We start from the raw sequence: 19224 nt of genomic DNA, 5'->3' as shown, positions 1-19224 counted from the left end.
AATTTGTTCGTCCTTGACTACTTTTTGTTGTGATGGAGATTGTCCGTTTCGAGATAGTTTTTGTTATGCTTGCACGAGGACTCATGGTTAAGCTCAGAAAGCCTAAACATTGTTGACTAAGATCGGTGAGCAAAGTGCACTGCTTACCCATTCTTCCACCTCCGTATTCTCGTACTTTCATTCTTTAGGAGTCTCATAGAAATCTAGGAGATTTATAGGGAACCCTCATAAAATTAGGAAGTAAGTAAAGAAGCTAACTCGAGCCATTTGGCTGCTGCTTTAAGTTTTCCATTTCGAGTTTGGCAAGGAGTGGCTGCCAATGAGAGTGTTGTGCAAAGAGTCCTATCAACGTCTCCTTTTGGTTCGTATATTCGTTGTGATGTTTTGCTCCCCTATACGGGACTCATGAGTCCAGGATGCTTGAGTGTTCCTAGTCAATGGCTTATCGATTTTTCTACCACCATTTTCCTATTTCCTATTTTCCATTCTCTTTTTAGGCCTCATAGAATTTCGAGCTCTCAGGGAATGTCTTAGTGTGGTTTCTTTTTTTATTTGGAACTACGCTTATTCTTTCTCGTAGTAATCCTTTATTGAGAATAGTGCTAATGAATTGGAGAGTTGGGCAGTGGTGCTAAGTTCATCTAACTTGAGTAGAACTTGTTGTTGACAGCCAAAAAGTAGGTTCATTACCCACCATGGGAGTGGCAAGTTATGCTTGCCCACCGTTTTCCTTAGGTGGCAAGCTCATTGCTCACCACGAGGGTGGCAAGCTACAATGGGCCCACTTCTGCTTGCTTGCTGGTGATGCTAAACTAATGTGTGCACAGTGGGATCGTTGCCTGTGATTCTCCATTCCACTATGTATGGCGGCTTTTGGCACATCAAAGGGAGAGTAATGCTGCGGTGGCGACAAAAATAGACACCGGGCCTCCTCCCCACGATCTTGCCATGACTAGCTGTAGCAAATTGATGGGTTAAGCTTCTTCAAACTTGTGGTCAAACCAATGGGGGAATGAATGAGCGTTGGCTACCCGCCATGCTTCATATTGGAATAGAAGCTTTTGATGTTCCTTAGAATATATATAAGCTGAGCATTATCTCAAGCACATGATGTGCACTCTGTGTAAATACCGTAGACAATAGGTTTGTTATTGTCTACGGTTGCCCATAACAAACTTTATTCTTTATTTGTGTATATATACTGACATAGTACCACATAACAATACAATAAGGAATATTATAATTCTGTTTTGCGTACTCTGCTCTCCACTTTCTTTCTAACACTGGTATCAAGAGCAACCGACTAATCGTCTTCGATCCATGGCTGAAGAACTCTCAAATCCCCCACCACCTCCAGTGCCTCCTCCTCCTCCTTCTCCCTCCCACCATATTACTTCCTCCTTTTCTCACATTGTGACTACAAAATTATCTACTGAAAATTATATTCTCTGGAAAGTTCAAACTTCGGCATATCTCAGAGGTCAAGACCTCTTCTCCTTCGTCGATGGTTCTTCTCCTTCACCTCCTGAGTTTCTACCTCACTCCTCAAATACATCTCCCAAAATCAACTCTGATTTTCTCACCTAGCGCAAGATAGACCAACTTGTGCTCAACATCCTCTTCTCCTCCATCTTAGAATCTATACTCAACCATGCTCTTTCTTCCACTACATCTCATCAACTATGGACCTCTCTTTCTTCTATGTTCTCTTTTCAAACCCAAGCCAAAGAGTTTCAAGTGCGCTTTTAGCTCACAAATCTCTCCAGAGGTGAACAAACCATTTTGGACTATTTTGGCAAGGTGCGCCAACTAGCAGATTCGCTTACCACAACTGGGACTCCTCTGTCCGAGAAAGAACTCATCACCTACATCCTCAATGGTCTTGGTCCTTCTTATGAGCCCTTCGTAACTTCCATTACTACTCGTTTTGACCCCATTTCATCTCATAAACTTTACCAACTACTTCTCATCCATGAAACTCGTCTTATGCACAAGAATCGCTCCTCTAATACTATTTTTGAACCATCAACTCATTTTACCTCTGCTTCCCGTGATCAACGTGGACAAGGTTATTTTCGAGGAGGACGTCAAGAGCGTGGTCGAGGTCGTGGCTATTTCAATAACTGTGGAGGTCGCACTTTTTCTCCTCAATACACCTCACCACAACCCCAATCTCAACAATATAACTCTCAACATCCAGTCTGTCAAGTGTGCTAAAAGACTAGCCATGTTGCTCTTTAGTGCAGGCAACAATTCAATCATTCTTATCAGTATGAAGCTCCCAAAGTTTTCTTAGCAAACTATACTGCTCAAACTACCCCTTTTGAATCGATTTGGTAGCCTGATTCTGTAGCCACTCATCATCTCACTCATGATTTTTCTAACTTGAATATGTCTTCTAGGCCTTATGCAAGTAGTGAGACCATTAGAGTGGGTGATGGTGCTGGCATTCCAATAGATCATTTCTGTGATTCATCTCTTGCTTTTAACTCCTCTTCCTTTCTTCTCAGAAACTTGCTTTACGTTCTTTCTATAATAAAAAATTTTGTCTCTGTTCTAAATTACTATTTACAAACCATCTCAATTCATCTCAACTTATCTCTGAATCCAAACCACTCCTAAATGAGCAAATCCATTACAATCATCCACAGAAAACCTAACCATTTACGTTACAATTTTTAGTGTATTACATATTCACAAATAGTCGTATTACTTTGTACATATTTATCATCATATCTGTATAACCAAACCATATGTAATATATTTTTGTCGCTTGGGCAATCGCATTATTTGTCGGCTAGTCAATTCATCTACACGCTGTCTGAAGTTTCCCATCTGCTTCTCCTGCTAATATGGACTCGTCTCTATGTCCTTGAAGAGAATCAACTGGACGTGTGAAACGTGTCGCTCACTCAGTGCTACAATGCCACCAAAACTAATGAAATTGCTAGAAAATAGTACCATATCGTTCTTCTCCTTCTAATTCCGTTTGTTTCTGTCCGGAGCTCCTCACGGTTCCGGAAAAACCATCACTCTCTCTCTCTCTCTCTCTGAGGTAAATTATCGGTCCTCATCTCTCACTCTAAAATCTTCAACGAATTTGTAGAAATTAAAGGTAGGACATTGCCTCTGGGAGGAATTTGGATCACATTTCCGCTTGCTCCATGCAGAGTGGGTGCTAAGTTTTCCTCCCAAAACTTTTATCTTATCGCTAAACTTTTCGTTTGTATCTAGGTTTTATTTTTTATCCATGTTTTCTTTAACTTTCTTGACAGGCGCTTTGTTTGGTGTTCTATTTTACTAAAATATTGATTTATTTATTGATTTTAGGTGTTGTAATTGTGAAAATCTGGTGTAGTTTCAAATTCAGTATCCATGGACCATGCCGAGCTAACCACGGAACAGGTTGGTGATCCAGTCCTCTTTTTTCTTTTTCTTTTTTCTTTCTTATATGTATATTTTTCTGGTTTGTTTTGAAGTTGGACTCAATTGTTTTGCAGTTGTTCTTTTTTTAATATCACCGTGCAAATTTCTGGATCATGGATTGCATAATTTTTAGTGCACAACTGGAATGGATTTAGTGGAAAGATATAAGACGGTAGTTCTATAGTTTTAGGATTCCTGTCGCTTCTAAATAAGCCAAATTTCTGATTGTGAAAAGTGGAAGGTGATTTGCTGGACACTGGTTAATAAATTTCTCATGAGGAGAGGTGTTTTTACTCTGAGAAATATGGGAATTTTAGAAATTGACACACTAGTTCGACTTTCACATTTATGTAAGAATTCCCACTGGCTAAACTTTTGTTATTGCAGTAACCGGTGATTGTTTGAAATTTGGTTATATGCAAAAAATTTTCCCAATGAAGAATTGAAAGGAAAAAAGGATGGTAAACAGTATCAATATACATGTAGATGAGAAAATATACGGTGAATGTGTCATGTGTCTGACACTTGAACTAAATGGTAGTGACTGTAGCGGTCTGACATTTCATCCTGGCAATCTGTGCAAGACTCATTTACTCTCAGGTACTAATGTAATTATATGCATAAAGGGTTGATATCTTTTTGCTTATAAAAAATACCACAATTTATTAAAAAGCGTAAGGGCCGCAACCCAAGTCAACCGGGAATATACATAAGGGAACACCTTTTGTAAGGAAGGGGAAGAGAGCAAGAATTGAAAAAATCTAAAAAGATGCAAAGCGGGTATTGTCATGGGCTGTAGTCCACTCATACAAAGATTTAAGAATATATAAGCTTTTAACTCTTACAATATTCTCTCAAAACTGCAAAGTTGAGGGCATTAGTCCATCCAAATACACCACAGTTAGCACAAAGGAGCCATCCTCCCAGCATTTACACATGTTCCATCCAGTTTACCTCCCCAAGCTACCATCAACTCCACCACTCGTAGTGGCATCACCCATTCTATAATCTATTCCAAGGCAGTGGAAGTTCTCAACCTAGGCACTAGCCACTTCACTATGAAACAACAAGTGGTCAATGCTTTTTCCATACTTCTTGCATGTATTATAAGTCTCCTCCTGAGATTATTCATAGTTAAAAATTTTCTTGCAGCTGTTATTCATACAATAATGCCACTTTTGAGAGCACCTTATTTTGCCATATGCTTTTCTGACCCTAAACTGCCTGCTTCTAGAATGAATCCAACCCATTCAACCCATTTTATCCTCATGGTTTTCCCTCATCCTCAGTGAACGCAGGAGGTTGAGGAGCGAAGAGACCAATTCCACTTCCCAATGCTGCACTAATCTAATTAAGTATTTGCTCCATTGTGGACTGCCATTTGTAATCTGGAAAAGTTCAGCCTCTGATGTCTCTCTGCAAGATGAGACTCTGAACAGTTCTTTATAAATTTCCTTTAAAGTATGATCTCCACACCACACATCATGTCAAAAGCTAAATCTACATCCATCCCCCACCTCATTTTTTTGTGCCAAGTAAAAGAAATTTTATTAATACGAAAAGAGGCATAGCCCAAGTACGCAGGAAGTATACAAGAGAATGCACCTCATTTCTGATTGACCAAGAAAATTCACCCCACCCTTGGCAAATGTTCCATAGCCCTACTCCAAAAGGTCCATTGAATGCATTAGAACACCATTTGCCCCCATGCTCACATACTTATTTTCCACCTCCAATTCCCATAGTACTCTCTCTTTCCAATACATAGCACCACAACCATTTGCTCGAAAATGCTTGATTAAATACGAGTAATTTTTTGACCCCTAAAACACAGGAAGATGAGGGGGATATCATTGACCAACTGATAGGAGCATAATGGCTGACATCTTATGTGAGGTTTCTTTCATTTTTTTGTGAAAGCAGCCTAGTCGGGTGCTTTCTCTTGTATAGATAGAGTGTACTTGGGTTGCAGCCTTTTTTGTTTTTCATAACATTGTAGAATAAAAAGGAAATTAGGAAAATATAATGTCTCTGGTAGACATTGTATGTGTGAAGAATAATCTATTTTGAATGAGATCTTATGGAAAAGAAAAAGGAAAGTGGAGAGTGAGTTAATCAGTCCTCAATTTACTTCACAACTAATTCCTTGAAAAACCAATATTCCTTCATTGACACTGGAGGTATTGTTTAAATTTTTCTCAATTGGTCTACCCTTGGAATCTTGTTCTTGATTTAAGATTGTGGATCATTTAATCCCATGTCATGTTACACCCATAGTTCCTTGCAATATAAGAATTTAAACTCGGAACTTGCAAACTTTTAACAAAGCATTGCTTGGCAAATGGCTATGGGGATACCACAATGAACGGGGAACATTATGGAGAGCTGTCATAGATTCGAAGTTAGGTGAACCATGGGGAGGATGGTATTCAAATGAGGTAAGTGGGCCATATGGGATGGGGCTATGGAAACGCATGAAGAGGATGGGGCTATGGTGGGTGATGGGTCCAAAATCAAATTTTGGCATGATGTATGGTGTGGCAATACGACTCTCTAGGAAGCTTATCCAGAATTCTATGACATAGCAAGAATGAAAGAAGCCTCAATTGCGGACCTCTTAATCCTATCTAATGGTACCCCCCAATGGATCGTTACATTCTTTAGAGATGCACAAGATTAAGAAGTTGATGCTTTCTCAAAGTTCTATTATCTAGTGTACTCCACCCTTATAATGAGGGGAGCTGAAGTCAAGATCTTTTGATGCCCTTCTAAGAAAGGGAAGTTCACAGTCCGCTCCTACCATCATGCCAAGACCACGCATAATATAAATCCATGGAAAAGAGTATCTGGAAGACAAAATGACCTCTAAAGACATTTTTTTTTTTTTTTGGTATGGACGACCTCATTAGGGAAGATCCTCACAATAGAAAATCTATGGAAACGCCACATCATAGTCATGGGTTGGTGTTGTTTGTGCAAAAAGAGAGGATTATCCGTAGATCATCTATTACTTCATTGTGAGATTGCTACGACCATGTGGAATGACTAATTTGCTAGGATGGGATTAATCGGGTGATGCCGAAAAGGGTAATCAACCTCCTAGCTTCTTGGCGAGATATCCAAGGTAACCGTCAGACTGCAACAGTGTAGAAGATGGTCCCAATTTGTCTATGGTGGTGTATTTGGAGGGAGAGAAATGCATGAAGCTTTGAAGATCGAGAGTGGTTAATGGATGAGCTTAGAAGTTTATTTTTCAATACTTTACTCCATTGATTGATTATAATTGATTTTAATGGCATGTCTTTTCATGACTTCCTTGTATAGCTAAACTAGCATGCATAGGCAACACTCTTGTATATGTCCCGTATAGTCGGGCCTTTGTCTATTTTATGCTCAATAAAATTCTGTTTATTGATAAAAAACAAGAATTTAAACTCGTTAATCTTATATTACCATTTAGCATATCCTTCCATTTCCATTTTCTGAAAATCTTGTTTTGAATTAATGTTTTCTTCATTTTCTAGGTTTTGGAGAGGAACATTCCATGGGAGACTTACATGACAACTAAGCTCATCACAGGGACATGCCTTCAGCTGCTAAGGCATTATGATAATAGAGCAGAAAGTTATAGGGTGCAACTTCTAGAGGATGTAATGTTTCATTGCTGTCATGTTTTTTTATCTGGGTATAGGTTTTGCCGACTTAATAGCATTCTGAACCTTTTTACCTTCTCCTTTTATCTAGTTCTCCAACGATCCTTATGTTCCTGATTTACAGCTGCATTGGTTTGTACTTTTGGTGTGTGAACATAAATGTAGTTGAGAAATGTGCCCTACATTAAAGTGAAATAATGAATCTGGTTTCTTTCCAATAATATTAACAAGTTGAAACAACTGTGGCAGGATGGTCCAGCTTATGTTCGGGTTTTTGTTACCATTTTACGTGACATTGTTAAAGAGGAAACTGTAGAATATGTTCTGGCATTAATCAATGAAATGCTTACTGGTAACTGGAAGATTTTTAGTGTTCTATTGTGTACATATTAATAATGGAATGAATCTATTGTTATTTTCTTTGACAGCAAACCCAAAAAGAGCAAGATTATTCCATGACAATTCTCTTGCCAATGAAGATACTTATGAACCTTTCTTGAGTTAAGTATATAAGCAAGCATTTGGGATGTTAAGAAATAGTTTATGCTTCTCTTGCTCTCTCTCTCTCTGCTTGTGTGTATTTTACATATGCTGAATTACACGGTGATCTGATTGATGAATCTTTTCTGGGAACAATATAATTTGAAATGGAATCTAATTGATGCATCTTGTTCCGATTTAAGAAATAGTTGATGCTTCTCTCTCTCTCTCTCTCTCTCTCTCTCCCACCACCCATGGGTCAGCACGAAGACAAGGGCCCAACCACCTTTGCGAGAGGGGACTGAAGCTCTCAGAATTTTGGATCGGCTGATGTGCTTCGACGGGGTGCGATTCGTGGGGCTGAAATCAGCTTCGAGGGGGTGCGAGGGGTAAGGGGCTGAAATCGTGAAGAAGAGCTTCTCATTTTCTGATGTAGTGCTGGTTCAGGATAAGTGTGGTGGAAGTCTTAGGTGTTACTCTGTGATTGGTAGGCTGTTATTTGGCTAACAGCAGCCCGACCAGTCCTAAGGATTTCTCTTATTTTATTTCCCAATTTTACTTACAAAACATCTTGATATAATTCTTATTTGCGTCATGGTTCTAAAAAAATTTTATTATGTCATTTGATAGGCTGCTGAGCATGTATATATGCATACAAGTCCGCGAATATGTCCACTTGCTAATGGTCTTTATCAATTTTAGCTTCTTTTTATTCTCAGAGTGGCCCAAGCTTAGAGAGAGAGAGAGAGACCACTGTAAGCCTAAATGTAGTTGTAAAAGTAGAATTGTAAAAATGAAAAGATTGGGAAGAAGGAGAGGAAACAAAGAGAATGTGAAAGAAAGACTTTGGACTCTGTATATAAAATATTACAATAACACCCTAAAGCTATAAGAGTAATAAGATAATAGAAAATATAACAACTCTAACAGCCTAAAACCTTTAGGCTCTATTTGGGAACACAACTGTTCTCAAACTACTTCACTACTATTTATAAATAGTTCACTATTATTTCACTACTATTCACAAATGATTTGATATACTCTTAACATCCAAATGGAGCCTTAGTTAAAGTGACATAAACATCAACTTTTGAAATAGGCAAAAAAAGGTAGCAAAAGAGGATTTTTGGTATCAGTTCCACAGAGTTGCTAAGATTATGCTTTGTTTCCTTAAAATCTTGAAACATGAATGACGAGAAGCAGATCTAAGTATTCTTATTTGATTAAGGAGACTATATAATTCGACAATATAACACACGGTCAAGGTTACTCTAAGATGTATGAATACAAAATATAAAGTGAAACAAAAGCACGGAAAATAATGGATTGGAGGAAATCAATGGTGGAAGCATGAGGAAGTGTGATTGAATCCCATTTAAATGCTTTGAAAATTCTGAAGTGCCTGTCCCTGGTTGTTGCAAGTTACACTTTTTCTCAGTTTAGGTTTTTGTTTATCATCTTATGTTCATTAAAATTTGGCTTAACTTGACTGCAAGTCATGGTCTAGAGAGCCTTTCCCAATTTTTTGTGGTTCCCATCTTTCATTTTTTTTATTGGCACCAAGATTCCAGAACAGTGTCCCGACTAATCTAGGGGGTGCACAGGCCCTTGGCAAGGAGTTTCCAGCAGGTGCACCTCGGGTAATTCAAGGGAAAAATCCTTCAGTCCGATGGTCCTTAGAGATTGTTTGCACCCAAGGAGATTTGAACCTTAGACCTGGGGGGAGCATACCCCCAAGCCCAAGGCCTTTACCACTTGAGCCAACCCCTAAGGGTTTCCATCTTTAATTGATATGTAATTCAATTTATAAGAACCTTCACGACTTGAAGATGGAAGTTCTTATAGTGGTGAAAGCATTGAAAAGTGAAATGGCACCAAGCCCAAACGGTTTCTCTATGCCTTTCTTTCAAGTTTTTGGGATGTGATGAAAGATCTTATGCTGGTGTTCCATTATTTTCATGCCCATTGTAAGTTTTGGAAAAATGTTTTAAGGCTACCTTCATCAATCTCATACCCAAAAAACCGAGGGTTGTGAATGTTAAAGATTACAGACCTATTAGTTTAGTGAGCAGGGTTTAGCAGCTAGTAGACTTAGATCTGAAGAGCCTGGGATGCTTTACAAGTTGATATTGAGAAGGCATATGGTCATGTCAATTGGGTGATATTTTTACACTTGTTGAGGAGATGTGGTTTTTTGGAGAAGAATGGTGATCTTGGGATGGGTTTATTGAGAAGATAAAGTTACAGCTGGTTGGCCAGAAGAGAATGTATTTGTCCAAAGCTAGTAGGCTAATTCTGATCAAGAGCACTCTTTCTAGCCTAACTATATATTTATCTCTATTTCTGCTTCCTTCTAGTGTTGAGAAGCTTCAGCCTGCACCAGGACTTCCTTTGAGGTGGGTTAGATGAAGAGGCCAAATTTCACTTAGTAAGTTTGGCCATAGTATGCACTCAGATTTCGAGGGTGGATTAGTAGTTACGATCTTGCTCTTATTTAATCATGCACTATTGGGAATGTGGCTTTGGAGATATCGGAATGAGAGAGAAGCCTTGTGGGGGTCAGTTGTAGATTATAAATATAGATGTTTGTGGGGTGGGTGACGTCCTAATGAGGTTCAAGGATCTTATGGAAGAACATAAGAGAAGGTTGGGGGACTTCTCTAACCATATTAGATTTGAAGTGGGAGTTGAAACCAGGATTAGATTCTGGCATATTTGTGGTGTGGTGGTAGTGTGCTCAAAGAAGCTTTCCTGGATGTGTACGTTGTTGCTTGTATGAAGGATGCTTCGGTGCAAAGGATACTTCCAAACTGCTCAATCCCAGCTTTATTGACCATCCTCTTGTCTGATATTGCATGCATTCCTTTCGAATTATCTTGTTAGAAAGTATGAATAGACATGCTAGGTAAAATTGTTGTGGAGCATTCAATTGCATGTCGGGAGGTATAATTTCATGTTGAACATGAAGGATAATGACATCTTGGATGCTTAATGTCTCCTCACTTATTTGTATAATTCACAGAGATGACTATACCTGTGATGCCTTTCAATATTTTATTTATATGGACCCTGATTATGTTGGCATTTATAACCAGCTGGGAGCAATATTTTTCTTCTTTTTAGAATTGTGTATCACTTTCTTTTGCCTCAAGTTGCCTTCTACAATTTGTTTGTTTCTTCTATGAACTTTCAAAGAAAGCAACTATTGCTCTTTATTGAGTTTTGGATAGTATAATGTTTTGTTACTAACAAGTTGTACATTACCACTAGAGAAAGAGGCATCTCACCTATTTCTGGAATTGTATGCTTTGATTGTCATCTATTTTTATTAAATACAACTTGATCATTCCATAATTCAATTTTTATTTCCAAAGTTTGATGAAAACTAAAAGAATTCATTATTTGGTTCCCTTTCAGATTGCTTTCGAAGGGTAATTGGTTCATACAAGAGAAGAGCTGTAAGATACTTGCTTTAATAGTAAGGTACCTTAAATCTGATTCTATCTGTAAAGTGAAGTGCTAGGCTTCTGAAATTGAAATTGAAACCATTTAAGTTGAAAGCCATAGTGCTTAATTTACTGGTTATTTTATGGCATACTTTCCTGGTAAATGGGCTTTTACTTTTTGGTGATTATAGTGCTAGGCCAAAGGCCCAGCATGGCATAATTGCAAATGGGGAAGCCTCAAACTCAAAGAAAAGGTCCACTAATATTGATGATGTGATGAAGGGGTTGGTAGAATGGCTTCTTGCACTGGTATGCCTACATCCCTGAATCGGACAATTGTCCAGTTAACACTTAAAGACTGGATATATTGAGCATCTTGGTAGTTGTTGTATATGTTGGACAGACACAACCTTAAGATTTCTGGTGCAGTTTTTAGACTCTAATCACATTTAAATACTTTTCTAGGCTTTGGTGATAAGAACAATGTTTAATTACAATCTACAATATTTGTGTGCAGAGACATAAATTTTATAGGTTAAACATATAGTGATAAAGTGATTGAAATATAACAGTTATGGGATGTTTCTCATCTCATCTAATCATTATAACTTTCCCAAACTTCCACACAAAATACAATAAACAATTCAACTTTTTTCAAATCCCAAAACAAAAATAATATTAAAAAATAATATTCTAACAATATTTCATTCAACTTTCATCTCATCTCATCTGTGTAACCAAACGAGGCCAAAATCCCCTCTGAAGTTAGAGATGTCTGACAGTCAAAGATCCTTTCATTTCCAAACATACTACATCTACAGAATAAAAACTCCTCACCAATTTAAAAAATTCCCAAAACTCATCTCCCAAACAATATTCTCTTAATTTCTTTTAAAAAGATAGCTGTAGCCACCCTGTGGTGTCTCCCACCACAGGGTGGCAGGTCTGGACACCACAAGCTGCCGGATCTGGGCCGCCCCAAGGCCGCCCGAACTGGGCCACCACAGGGTGGCTTAGGTTATTTTTTAAATAAAAAAATATTAAATTATTTATTACTACATCCATAAAAGCTCATCTATAAAGTTTTTACATCCATACATATTCTCAATGGCCCACCACCTTCATAAAACTTATTAAAACCTCCTCTCAAAAAGTTTTCACAACTATTTATGAACATTTTTACACTTCATGAAAATCCCTAACATCCAAACTTCCTTTAAATTATAATGGAAGTTATTTGGTGCTGAAATTTGGAAAGAAGTTTCTTGGATATTGATCATGCTGAAATTAGGGAAGAAATTCTGTTGTATATCTGTGGAAAGTCTCACAGATTTGCTGTGACAGGACACCCCTGCTGCCACACTTGCTGACGACCTTCTCTAGAATTCTATCTTCAGGACGAGTTTGTTGACGACCTTGCTATAGGATATTCTGTAATTCCCCTGGTTACCTGCATCAAGACCAGTTGTGGACAGCTTTGCTGACACAACATTCTGTCCTGAATTAATCACTCTTGGTTGAAAATAACTCGTCCTCGAGTTGGCTTTTTTTAATAGGTATGTTCCGACAGGTGTTACTCAAATAATTCTGCCATGTTAAAGGTAGAGGATATGTGCATATCTTCATGAAGTTCCACCATGTAGGCATTGCCATTGATCTTCTTTATGCGGAATAGCCCATACTTGTGGTTCTTCCACTTGTTGTAAGTGCTTATAGGATGCCTATTCTTGCGCAGGTACATCATTCCTAGGTTGCCCTCCTGAAACATCTTCACTCTTTGGGAGAAACCCCTTTATGCTTGTTAATAACAAAACAATCTTTCAACCATGCCACCAAAACTGGTAAATATTACCACAACCCTTGTATGGGATGTCCACATCATATTGCCATGGCCTTCCCAAAAACACATGGTATGCATCCATCTATACTACATTGCAAACGACCTCTCCCTTGTAAAATTTGCGAATAGAAAATTAACCTTGACAAGTGTCAGTTGTGTGTTTGTTGAGGTTAAGGAAGAAATATTGGCCTGGAAGTTGTGGGAGCCTTCTTGATCTCTCTGTCCTCCAGTGTTGCTTCCACATTCTTCTCCACCTCACCATTGCTAAAAAAACTCTACCACAACGCGATCTCTTTGTTGAGGTTCTGGACCACATTCTGCCCTCAAATGGCCATTCGCCCCTTTGGGGATGTGATTTTGGTTGGGATTGTGATGTTTGTTGCCACCTATCTCAAGTCTAGCAATGGCTTGATTTTTCTCTCGCAGCATGTGTTCAATGACATGAACCCGCTATTCTTGGGCATAACGCCTGCCAAAGGACTAAAACTCTACACTCTTTGTCATCAGAGTGGTTGCTCCTGTGTCTATCATTTGCAATCAAATTTGGCCAATCTTGCTTCTGATACCAATTGATGTAGCAAAAGGGATAAAGTGATTAAAAAGTTGTGTTTTCAAATCAAAGAAAATCAACACACATTGAAAGAGATTGGTGCTCTTCTGATACCAATGGATTGGGGTGACATCCGCCCTAGATGAGCAGGTACTCACCTCCACCGCTCCCCGCCCCCGTCTGAGCTAGGTGGCTATTTTACGACCCTGCCCCCATTCCTGCCCATATCTCTGCCCATCTGTATCTGCTGCATGGGCAAGTGGATTGCACAACCCAACCATCTGGGAACCCTCCAACTAAACTGAAAAACTTTCAGAAAAATAAAATCAAACAACCTATGCCCTGCACCCGCTTCTCAAGAGATCCGCCATGGCCATGGCTGTGGATCTTTGCTCCTCAACCCGCTTCTCAAGAAACCCATGGTCATAGCCCTGGGTCTGTGAACCTGGAGAGATCCACAGTCATAGTTGTGGGTCTCTATGCCTCAAGAGAGCTTTGCTCCTCAAGTGACTAAAGATGACAGAGGAAGAAATGACTCAAACAAGAGAGGGAGAGGTTCGGAAATAAGAGGAGAAGAAGAAGGGGGAAAAAATGAGGGTAAAGGTAGGGTTTTTTTCCTTGTATACTTAGGAGCGGGCGGACGGGTTTCAACCCGCCCACCCGCTTACTCATTCTTTCTAGCATAATCCACTCGCTCAGCCTGTTGGGCAGGCGGGTTGCCTGCCTGTTTTGCCAGCGGGCTGGGCTGATTGAGTGGCCATGTGGGTTCGAGTGACCTGCTGCCTCCCACCCCTAAGTAGTTCCATGCATGGAAACCAAACTAAAAATTGGAAAGAAAATATTATGTGGACCAAATCAATCTAAATAATCTAAAGTTAGAAAGAACAATAAGATTAAACTTTTATGCTAATTATTTGGTGCTGAGACTTGAAAAGTATGGAAAGTGATTGTGCTGAAATTAGGCAATAAGTTGGTGGTTATGTCTATTTAAACTCTCCATGATATACGGTGAAGGTAAAACGATAGCTGATGGCACTAACTGGAAGTCTCAGATCAGGATGAGGTTTTTAATGTCCTTGCTGACAGGACATTCTGTAACTCTTCTGGACACCTGCATCCGGACCAATTGTTGAAGACTTTGCTGACATGGCCTTTCTGTCCTACATCAGATAATATTTTCTGGAAAAAAAGTGTACAGGTTCTATACAAGAGGCCCTCCTAAAAGTGATATTCTGTAAAGTTTGATAAATTGAGAAAAAAGAGAAAGGGAAGATGGGAAACTACCAAAACTGTCATCAATTTGCACAATGATCTTAGTTGTACAGATTTAAGAATTTCAGTAGAGAGCTTTTTCTTTATACTTAAGAATTTCAGAGGGAGAGGTTCAGAAATGTGAAGATATATGTAAATGTAGGGGATGTTACGTCATTTTCAATATGTAACTTTGTGCGATGTATTCTCCTCTTAATGATCCTGCAATTGTCACCTGGTCCTGATGCCTGAATGCAGCTGAAGAAGCCTTCCCATTCTAATTGTGCTGTTCCTACTGCCATCAATGGCCTTGCCACATTACTTAAGGAACAGGTGGTGAGATCCTTGTTTGTTCAAGCAGATGGCATGAAGTTGCTCATTCCTTTGATTTCTCCGGCATCCACACAGCAATCGATTCAGGCAAGTTTTGTTATATTCTGGATGGTTGACAAGTATTATTTTGTTTTCAACCAGTAATGTGCATCCTAGTCCTTGCCGTTATGCAGGCTTGGAGTTATGGAATTATAATTTGTGTTTTTTTTTTCATCATTCAAACACTAAAATAAACTTTGACTGAACTTGACTACTTATCTTGGTTACAGCTCCTGTATGAATCTTGTCTCTGTGTTTGGCTTTTGTCATACTTTGAGCCTGTATTTGAGTACTTGGCTTACGTCAAGAACCCTGCCACGACTAATAGATGTTGTTAACAGTTCCACAAAAGAGAAGGTGAGTTTTCAGGGTTCATTTCAATATCTATTTGATGTGCATAAGCAGGTAGCAGTTTACTTTTTCTGATTTTTCTATATTTTCCTTTATCATATTCATTTATTGTGTGTCAATTTTCTTTCATAAGGAACAATATGTACACTTCCTTTTCTTGCAAGCAGATTTCATGCATGTAGTTTTAGCTCCTAGTTACCACCTTCTAATTCTAATTAGGTGTTTCTCTTGTATACGATCCTTGTAGTTGGGTTATGCGTACTCATATTGTCAATATGTAGTTTTGATAGGTTGATATTATCAATAAAGTTTATCATTAATGATAAAAAAAAAGTTTAGCTTCTAGTTGCATTTTATCTACTAACCGGAAAAGAACATTATATATCTGATTTGAATGTGTTGGGCACTCCATTTATTGCTAGGTTGTCAGAGTTGTTGTCTTAACCCTAAGGATCTTGCTTTCAAAAGAGACGATTGGTGCTCAAATGGTAGACCTAGGATTGCCACAAATTGTGCAAAGCTTGAAGGCCCAAGCATGGAGTGACGAGGTGAGAGAATTGCAAGCTTCTATACTTAAGTTGCTAATTTCTCGGTAAGAGAAGTGCTACAGACATAAAGAGATTACAAAAAATAAACCTTGAATGGAGCTCCATTCTATACTTAGCAGAATGGAGCTATAGGGTAAGCCTTGAAGATATCAAGGATTATTAGTCTACATCATGCATGCATATGAGTTTCTCTTTTGGTGGTTGTCTTCGATTGAACTTTACCTAGACCTAGCTAATATGCCCTGTACCCTTGCTTCAACTAGAATATTCCTCGTTTTACTATTGAGCTCTCTATAGGGTAACTTTTTTGTGAAACATGGAATAATATTTTCTTCACCCCTTATAAACCTTCATTCTTTATGGCGCATCCTTTGAATCTGGTGCACAACTTGAATCAAATCACTTACTTTTCGCTGGCACGGTCATTGGTTCTTGTTGCACATGACCATATCAATTTAGAGATTTTTTTTTTTCAATTTTACCCTCAAAATATGCTACCAGTAGTGCCTTACAATTGTATACTTGTTCTCATTTGATCTATTCTTGTTTTACTTGTCATTCATTTGGACATCCTCACATCTAGTATTCTTTCTCATGTAACGTGTCAATATTGGGTTGCCAAGATTCTGTACCTAAATCTAATTTGAATGGTACTTTATCGCAGAAAAGTCGGATTGTAGTCACTTTTGTCCAGCTTTAATGTTATAAAGCAAAATATAGGATTGACCTTTTTAGGACTAAAACATGAAATTTTGGATGCTACCATGATCAAATGTGAAAATGTGGGAAATCTGAATCATGTTGTCACTTCTGTCAATATGGTAACTCAATTGGATAATCCAAATTTATGATGCTTACTGTATCGGTTACCAATGGTTATTTCGATTTCTGCATTTTGCTGCACCACTGCTAAACTTGATTACTATTGTTATCGACCTAATCGATTAATTTTTCTCCATTTAGTCATATCTAAATATATTGTGCTATGCACTCTGATACTATGGTACATTTGGGTATCCATTGTGTTAGATGTGTCTCAGACTCTCAGCATCTGTGCCTTATTACCAAGTAATCTTAAAGACAAAGATGTTACTATGATGATGTTATCTTCTAATTATTTCAAAGTTACATAGGATCTGTTGGAGGCTCTGGATCAACTGGAGGAAGGTCTGAAGGAAAGCATCAAGAAATTAAGTTCTTTCGATTTGTACAAGCAAGAAGTCCTCCTTGGTCATCTTGACTGGTCTCCTGTGCACAAAGATCCCTCTTTTTGGCGTGATAATATGACGAGATTTGAAGAGAATGATTTCCAGGTATGCTTACCAATTATGCTACTGATAATTTTACTTTTTCCATATCCATCCAGTATGTTTTACCATCCAAATTATTCAACTGAAACTGAAACAGATCTCTCTGTTTCTTTTTATCAGTGGCTATTGAAACCCTTCTTGAACCTCTGCGTCGTACCAATATCTGCTGGTAGATATGTCACAAAAAATACACAAAAAACTTGTTTTTTTTATTGGCACCGGATGTCCAGGAACAACGCCCCGACTAATCCCGGGGGTGCACAGACCCTTGGCAAGGAGTTTCCTACAAGTGTACCTCGAGTAATTCAAGGGGAAAATCCCCAGTCCGATGGCCCCTAGAGATTGTTTGCACCCAAGGGGATTTGAACCTTAGATCTAGGGAGAGCATACCCCCAAGCCTAAGACCTTTACCACTTGAGCCAACCTCTAGGAGTTACAAAAAAAACAAAAAACTTGTTATGGATAATGTATGCTTTGCTTTTCACCATTTCAACACCATTAAAAAATAATTCAAAAAAGGAATAGGAAATACAATTATAGATCATTATTAAAAGTAACTTCCAATCATCACTACCGTAATTTTAGCAACTGAATCTACTGAAAATCACCCCTCATACAAATTGTTAAAACAATTTTAGTTCATGTCTTTAGAAGCATGAGGTTGTACAATGAAAACCTTGGGAAATATTAGGTTGGATCGCAATGTGAATCTACTGAAAATCACCCCTCATACAAATTGGTAAAACAATTTTAGTTCATGTCTTCAAAAGCATGAGGTTGTACGATGACAACCTTGGGAAATATTAGGTTGGATCGCAATGTGAATCTACTGAAAATCACCCCTCATACAAATTGGTAAAACAATTTTAGTTCATGTCTTCAGAAGCATGAGGTTGTACGATGACAACCTCGGGAAATATTAGGTTGGATCGCAATGTTCAATTTTGGTCCTAATGAGGACCTCAGAGATTTAAGTGTGGAGGATTGTGATACCTCAAATTGAATTGGCTTGGATTGTGAAGTTGTATAGATGTGAACCAATTGCCACATTGGTTGTATACTAGATGGAGTTAAACCATATAAGTGACAGTGGGGAGCCCTAACAATGACTGGTCCTTATGGGGTATTTTCTAGTGCCACACCATGCTTTTTTGGGCTAGAAATTTTGTTTTATGATTGTGTTCTCAGTTTAACAACTCTCCAATATCATGCCAAAGAGAATGCTCCATAAAGAGATCTCACAAACCGACGTAGCTTGATGTGATACGTTAGATATTCTTTACAGTAAAAAGATCTTTACAATCTGACATACCATAAAAAGTCACATTAGTTTGTGAATTTATTTTTATGAAATCTCTCTGTGGAGGAAACATTTCTCAACATGAAAATTTTGTAGTACTGATATATATTGTATGTTACAGGTTTTGAGGGTCCTCATTACAATTTTGGATACATCCAGCGATCCAAGGGCTGTAGCTGTTGCTTGTTTTGATCTGTCACAGTTCATCCAGCTCCATCCGGCTGGGCGTATCATTGTGATGGACCTCAAGGCCAAGGAAAGGGTGATGAAACTGATGATCCATGGGAATGAAGAGGTTACCAAAAATGCCCTACTCTGCATTCAAAGGCTTTTCCTGGGAGCCAAGTATGCAAGTTTTTTGCAGGCTTAGTTGAGTTTCTGTGGTGAATAATGGGGCATATTTCCATGCCCAAATGCACGCCTATCATATATTCTTATATATTAGTGTTTAGTAAATAATCATCTAGGGCTCTTCTCTTGGCAGCATTTTGGGCTTGGAAGGATGAAGAATCTATTTGTTTTACTAAAAATTTGAATATTATTTGCACAGTAAAAAATCTTAAATTAATTTGTTTCAGTCGTCTTCATGCATGTATTTGTTGATCTTGATGCATGGCTTTCTGATATAGGCAGACATTTAAACCATGCTTATCAAAGCTGGTCTTAAGGACACGTTTGGATTCGTAGGACATCTCAA

General features: G+C 38.4%; 1 pseudogene; it reads left to right on the top strand.

The window, feature by feature from the left end:
* Window positions 1–2806: 2806 nt before the first annotated feature.
* On the top strand, window positions 2807–19104 carry LOC109004564 (annotated as a pseudogene).
* Window positions 19105–19224: the final 120 nt, after the last annotated feature.

This window comes from Juglans regia, chromosome 16 (genome assembly GCF_001411555.2).
Source record: "Juglans regia cultivar Chandler chromosome 16, Walnut 2.0, whole genome shotgun sequence".
In the NCBI taxonomy this organism is placed as follows: Eukaryota; Viridiplantae; Streptophyta; class Magnoliopsida; order Fagales; family Juglandaceae; genus Juglans; species Juglans regia.
The sequence above is the reverse complement of the archived record's forward strand: the minus strand, read 5'-3'. Positions and strand labels throughout refer to the sequence as shown.